We start from the raw sequence: 7,663 nt of genomic DNA, 5'->3' as shown, positions 1-7,663 counted from the left end.
CAAAAAACTCAATGAAGATTGTGTATCAAGGGCAGTTTTTGGGCTCTTTTAAAGATGAAACCTTCCAGCGCTCTTTCTCTGAGTAAGAAAGGAATCGACAAGTTCTTGGAACCTGTGCTGACGTCTAATAAGAAAATATATATCCAAATGCTGAATTTCTTTATAAAATGATTGCCTTTGAATGTGACTTCTGAATGTGAGCTCTATTATAATTATAATTATTTGCATGTAAATGATAGAAAATTTAATTTGCCTATTTAATGAATTAGATGTATTGGACTGAATTTCTCGCTCTGCATGTGGTATTCTGGGTAATTATGTGAGCTGTCACCGTCAGCATTAACAATCTGTCCATGATGCAGCCGTTGTAAAAATTAACCACAAACTCCGCTCTTTAAATGAAAGCTTGTTAGATGTAATTTGTGAAGTCCTTAGAAGCAGCTGGAAACAATCAGACTGACTATATTACTTTTGTGAGATTTTACAAGACGATGTATGCATTTTGCTGTTGCAAAGATATGTTTATGGGATAGAATAGAATAGAATAGAATGAAATGGAATGGAAAGGAAAGGAAAGAAAAGGAAAGGAAGGGAATGGAAAGGAAAGGAAAGGAAAGGAAAGGAAAGGAAAGGAAAGGAAAGGAAAGGAAAGGAAAGGAAATGAAATGAAAGGAAAGGAAGGGAAAGGAAAGGAAAGGAAAGGAAAGGAAAGGAAAGGAAAGGAAATGAAATGAAATGAAATGAAAGGAAAGGAAGGGAAAGGAAAGGAAGGGAAAGGAAAGGAAAGGAAAGGAAGTGGAAAGGAAAGGAAAGGAAAGGAAAGGAAAGGAAAGGAAAGGAAAGGAAAGGAAAGGAATGGAAAGGAAAGGAAAGGAAAGGAAAGGAAAGGAAAGGAAAGGAAAGGAATGCAATGGAATGGAAAGGAAAGGAAAGGAATGCAATGGAATGGAATGGAATGGAATGGAATGGAATGGAATGGAATGGAATGGAAAGAAAAGAAAAGAAAAGAAAAGGAAAGGAAAGGAAAGGAAAGGAATGGAAAGGAAAGGAAAGGAAAGGAAAGGAAAGGAAAGGAAAGGAAAGGAAAGGAAAGGAAAGGAAAGAAACGGAATGGAAAGGAAAGGAAAGGAATAGAATAGAGTAGATGCTTTCTTTCAGCTGTGGAATAAACATTAACACACTTTTCTTGATTCCCTGAAAAGCACCAATGATAATTAGCCGGAGGACGTGAGCGAACATGATGTATCTAATTAAAAACTGATGAAGTAAAACAGATCTTAATTTATTCCATCTTTCTTTTTATTCCGATTTTAAAGCACCGCTGTCAAACAATTAAACGAGAGCGCGCGCACCATGGGGTCAGTTCCTCCTCTATTAGACATGAACGCTGGAAGATGAACAGGAATTAGACGGCGCGGTCACGGCCGAGGGAACCAATGATTCGTTTACACAAACCTTTGAGTAAATGTCCTCATAAAGTCCTCGAACCGTCTGTGAGAAAGGCTCTGGACTGCTCAGAATGGGATGCCAATGCTTTAAAACTCTCGTGTTTTCTTAGACGTTTATTGTGGACGTATATGGATTAAATATGACATCACTTTTTATATGACAGGATAGAAATGCACCAATAAGCTGATAATTATCTCAGATATTATTGATATTAAAATTGTGTAATATATTTTTTATTTTATAATATATTTATAACTTAATTAAATTTAAATATATACAGTGAGTATGGAAAGTATTCAGACCCCCTTCAAAATTTCACACTTTGTTATATTGCATCCATTTGCTAAAATCATTTAAGTTCTTTTTTCTCTCATGAATGTACACACAGCACCCCATATTGACAGAAAAACACAGAATTGAATTTTTGCAGATTTATTAAAAAAGAAAATCTAAAATATCACATGGTCCGACACACATATATTTAACTCCGGTGCTGTCCATTTCTTCTGATCATCCTTGAGATGGTTCTACACCTTCATCTGAGTCCAGCTGGGTTTGATTATACTGATTGGACTTGATTAGGAAAGCCACACACCTGTCTATATCAGAACTTACAGCTCACAATGCAGGTCAGAGCAAATGAGAATCATGCGGTCAGAGGAACTGCCTGAAGAGCTCAGAGACAGAACTGTGGCACGGCACAGATCTGGCCACGGTTACAAACTTAAGGTTCCTAAGAGCACAGTGGCCTCCATAATCCTAAAATAGAAGACATTTGGGACGACCAGAACCCTTCCTAGAGCTGACCGTCCGGCCAGTCTGAGATATCGGCGGAGAAGAGCCTTGGGGAGAGAGGTAAAGAAGAACCCAAAGATCACTGAGGCTGAGCTCCAGAGATGCAGAGATGGAGAAAGTCAACCATCACTGCAGCCCTCCACCAGTCGGGGCTTTATGGCAGAGTGGCCGACGGAAGCCTCTCCTCAGAGCGAGACACACGAAAGTTTGCTAAAAAACACCTGAAGGACTCCAAGATGGTGAGAAATAAGATTCTCTGGTCTGATGAGAACAGGACAGAATGCTTTGGCCTTAATTCTAAGCGGTATGTGTGGAGAAAAATGCCACCTGTCCAGTACAGTCCCATCAGTGAAGCGTGGTGGTGGCAGCATAATGCTGTGGGGTGTTTTTCAGCTGCAGGGACAGGACGACTGGTTGCAATCGAGGAAAAGATGAATGTGGCCAAGAACAGGAATATCCTGGATGAAAACCTTCTCCAGAGCGCTCCAGACCTCAGACTGGGCTGAAGGTTCACCTTCCATCAAGACAATGACCCAAAGCACAGCTAAAATAATGGAGGAGCGGCTTCACAACAACTCGTGACTGTTCTCTAATGGCCCAGCCAGAGCCCTGACTTAAACCCAATTGAGCATCTCTGGAGAGAGCTGAAAATGGCCGCCCACCAACATTTACCATCTGACCTGACAGAACTGGAGAGGATCTGCTGGAGGAATGGCAGAGGATCCCCAAATCCAGCGGTGGAAAACTTCCATCTTTCCCAGAAAGACTCACGGCTGTATCAGATCAGAAGGGGGATCTGCTAAACACTGAGCAGAGGGTCTGAACACTGAGGACCATGGGATAGTACAGTTTTTAAACTTTTTGTATAAATTTGCAAAAATGTCAACAATGTTTTTCTGTCAATATGGGGCGCTGTGTGTACATTAATGAGAAAAAATGAACTTAAAAGATTTTAGCAAAATGGCTGTTATATAACAAAGACTGAACAATCTAAGGGGCCTGAATATGTATATATATATTCAGGCAATTAAAAATGTTTTAGTAGTTTTTGTTTTATTTAGCTATAATAACCCTGATTCATGTCAAAGCTATAAGACATCCTTACTGTTCCATATGAGTTACACAGAAAGAGGGCCATTGCTGACGGTCATTTTAAAGCTGTGTGTGTGTGTGTGTGTGTGTGTGTGTGTGTGTGTGTGTGTGTGTGTGTGTGTGTGTGTGTGTGTGTGTGTGATCTTCAGGTTAAAGTCATATACGGAAGGTTGCGGTCCTGGGATAGACCGTCAGGGTTCTCATTACCTCTGGAACTCGTGCTCCATTTTCTCATTCCCTGCTCCCCTGATAGAAGGAAATTAATTAAAACTTGTCTTATTAACGCTGAGCTCCCAGGAGGACTCGGCTCGGCATGAAGCACGAGCTCGACCTGAGCTCACCCCCTCCAGCTCTTCTGTCCGCAGGGACACACACACACACACACACACACACTTACAGATCTGTCGGACCGCTGATGTGATGAGCAGATAAAGAGAGGGAAGGAGAGAGGACAACACCTCAGAGGAACCAGATTGAGAGAGAGAGAGAGAGAGAGAAAGAGAGAGAGAGAGAGAGAGAGAGAGAGAGAGAGAGAGAGAGAGAGAGAGAGAGAGAGAGAGAGAGAGAAAAGGAAAAGCATTATGTAATAAAAAAGAAATGCACAGTTCAAACTCAATATAGAACCAAATATCAAATCAAATCAAAATCGCCTAATCTGACACAGTGACTATCATAACAGACAAACATATCTTGTAGTCTGAACCAGGCATTAGAGGTACAAAAACCACCCCAGTGACGGCCACTTGAACCTTAAAAGGTACAATTTTGTCCTCTTTTTTTTGACAGTGTAGTGTATATTTGTCTCTACCCTCTGAAAAGATTCAGTGTGTCCAATGAGTTTACCTTAATCTCCAAGCATGTCAAACACTCACTACAGGTCTGGCTTCCGTTCTTTATTTATATCCCTCCATCATCCCATCATCCCATCATCCCTCTGGTGTCGTCTGTCATGATGTAAGCCCAGATTTTAGGAGAGTCAGGCCGGAGGAGACTCTGAAGTGCTTCTCGAGTGTGTGAGAGTTTTCCTAACCAGCCCTGACTGCGATACGCAACGACTCTGGTTTAGAAACGGCTTCTATTTCTGAAACGTCACGGCTGGAAAAACAACATTAAAGGATCTCAGGTAAAATAATTAAAAGTTTAAATATTATTTAAAGCCATACTGAAAGAAACGATGGATAATAAACCTCAATCAATCAAGTGTATTTTATGACAAAGATTTCTTCAGTCACTCAGGATGCATTTTAATAATGGAAAATGTTTAATATTTATGAATTTATTTATACGTCAGTTAATTTGGTTGCGAGTGCAGTGCGCTTGCAGAGAGACTCCGCCCACACTCTCTTCTGATTGGCTGAGAGTTTGGATTGATTTGGTTGCGAGTGCAGTGCGCTTGCAGAGAGACTCCGCCCACACTCTCTTCTGATTGGCTGAGAGTTTGGATTGATTTGGTTGCGAGTGCAGTGCGCTTGCAGAGAGACTCCACCCACACTCTCTTCTGATTGGCTGAGAGTTTGGATTGATTGGGTTGCCAGTGCAGTGCGCTTGCAGAGAGACTCCGCCCACTCTCTTCTGGTTGGCTGAGAGTTTGGATTGATTGGGTTGCCAGTGCAGTGCGCTTGCAGAGAGACTCCGCCCACACTCTCTTCTGATTGGCTGAGAGTTTGGATTGATTTGGTTGCGAGTGCAGTGCGCTTGCAGAGACTCTGCCCCAGGGGCGTAACTACAGACAGTGCAGGCAGCGCAGCGCACACGGGCTCATGCCCCCGTCAGGCCCCTGGCGACAGAGTGACTCCACAGAATATTGTGACACTCACATTTCAAATGAAAAGCACTGGTTTCAGATTTGAAAATCACACGGCTGTCGCGCTCTACCGATCTGCTAGATATTCCGCTCTATGCCAGCGAGCTCCACAATTCACTATAAAATGTGAATTATTTGATTTAAATCTAGAGATTTCAAGCCTTCTTTAGACGTATGTTTCATGTTTGTCATGTATTCACCGAGTTTCAGATTCACGCAGATAGAAAGCGCACCTCTTTTTATTTATTTTACTAAAGCACAAAGTTTTGTTGTTATGTGAGTGTACACAAATAAAAGTAGACAATTAATAGTTTATAATTATGTCTCACATTTATCTGTATGGCCAAAAATTATGGAGTATTGCGAGTTATAGGCTATCCCCCGTCAGGACTCGTGATGGGAAAAAAACAGCCGGTGCGTTCTTCAGCCAGAGGGTTAAAGAAACCGTAGCCTATTTAGTTTCATATTTATGTTTAAATAATAGCCCATAATATAATTTATTATTATTATTATTATTATTATTATTATTATTCATTATTTTAATTAGGGATGCACCAAATATTCGGCCGAAAATGGACCATGTGCATTCTCGGTGAATTCTTGGCCGAAAGACTTTCATCACCGAAACGATACGTCCGAAATGTGATGACGCGATCAGAAACCGCGACCTGCGTGCTGGTCTAAAGATGTTGTTCATCTCACATCTGATGACGCATCTATGGGTTGTAACTTGAAAATAATACTTTATGTTTCTCGTGATGGATACGCACTGGCTCCTCAGTGATACACCAGCAGAGCCGGCCCTAGACCTTTGGAGGCCCTAAGCAAAATTTGATTGGAGGCCCTTTTGACCGTTTTAAGTAAGGCCTAAAGAAAAGCAATGACTACCTTATAACTATACTGTACATATTATATATACTATGTTACTTTTACATTTTGTAGTCTATTAAATTATGTTTTAATTATTCTATGTATAGCCTGCCCTACTGTATGATAATTATCTTTTTTATGCTGCTGGTCCTGAGTACGTATGATACCACTGAGCTGAATGGCAGTGCAGTGCAATGAACACACACGGATGAACTTGCTGAATAAAAAGACTGATAAAGTGATTTTCACTAACCATCAAAGAAACATTTTTAATTGACACCAGAGTTTAAAAGGCAAAAACAGCACACGATAACAAATTTTGCTGGACAATAAATTGGCCAAGAAATTATTGCGATAATATGCGATAAATGATCATATTTTTCGTTCTAAACCCATTTTCATCTAAAATAATGATAATGGCATAATAATGCAGGTACAACTTTTTTAAAGATCAATAAACTTTTATATCTAAAGACTATTTAACACTGAAAACGGAAAACGTTTTAAATATCCACAATAAATGAACAAAACAAAAAAAAAAACAATAAAAGCAATTAACTCTCAGTCTGTTAACAAAAAATGCACTTGAATAAATACCAAAAACAATAAATAAAATGGATGAAAACTGCTTTAGGTACACATTAGGGGTGGCACGGTTCACAAAAGCCACGGTTCGGTTCGTATCACAGCTTTAGGGTCACGGTTTTTAAGTTCTGTACGGTTGTTGTTGTTTTTTCTTTTACAAGTTAACACTTTAGAAATTTACTTCAGCATATGATATATAGCTTACTTGTCCACAATTCAGGATACAGTATTAACACAATTGTTATATCATGTAATCATGCACAAACTGAACTTGACTATCTCTGAGGAAAGCTAGGTGAGATTTTGATACAGCAAGAGAAAGACATTGATGACATGCTTTCTTTTATTTGGCAAAAAAAGGAGAATGTGTCTATCTCTACAGGAATTTGTGTGCCTTTTTAGCACACAAAGATTTAACTGAAGAATTAACTTGCATTTATCAAACTGCCAACTTCAGTGTTAAGCCTTGTTTATACTTGACACGTCCACAGGAGCGCGGCAAAAATTGCGTCAACGAGGAGTGCGCGAGACCCAATTTCGCTTGCCGGTGTGCATGTCAATTTTTGTAACTTTGCGTGCGGCTCCGCAACCAAAGAAGCTCGAGGCGAATCTGGCCGAGCATGACGTCTCATCACGCTTGCACCCAGTCTGTGCGTCGAGTATAATAAACACCTCCCCAAACAGACGAGGCGAGGCGCGTGGGGGGCCCTCTGCTGGCCACGGGGCCCTTTGCAATTGCAAGGGTCGCTTAGTGGCTTGGCCGGCTCTGTACACCAGCGATTATAAAAGAAAAACGTGGGCAAAACGGTCTCTCTTTATAAACTTTGTTCAATGCATGCGAGTGCTGCCTTAGGTTTGAATATGGACAGTCATTTTCACCATCATCACCGGCGTGTAGTGCCAGAAGACGCCAATGAGAACATCTGTCTCTGTGCGCTCATCCGAAAGCGTGCAGTCTCACAGCGCGCAAATATTGAGTTCTCTTTTAAGTCTTGCGTTTGAACGGACAAACTCACACAAAAAGTAGCCCATGTCAACATGTCCATCTTGATGAGTCTCTAGTAATAT

Source organism: Pseudorasbora parva, chromosome 19 (assembly GCF_024679245.1).
Source record: "Pseudorasbora parva isolate DD20220531a chromosome 19, ASM2467924v1, whole genome shotgun sequence".
NCBI classification, from domain to species: domain Eukaryota; kingdom Metazoa; phylum Chordata; class Actinopteri; order Cypriniformes; family Gobionidae; genus Pseudorasbora; species Pseudorasbora parva.
The sequence above is the reverse complement of the archived record's forward strand: the minus strand, read 5'-3'. Positions refer to the sequence as shown.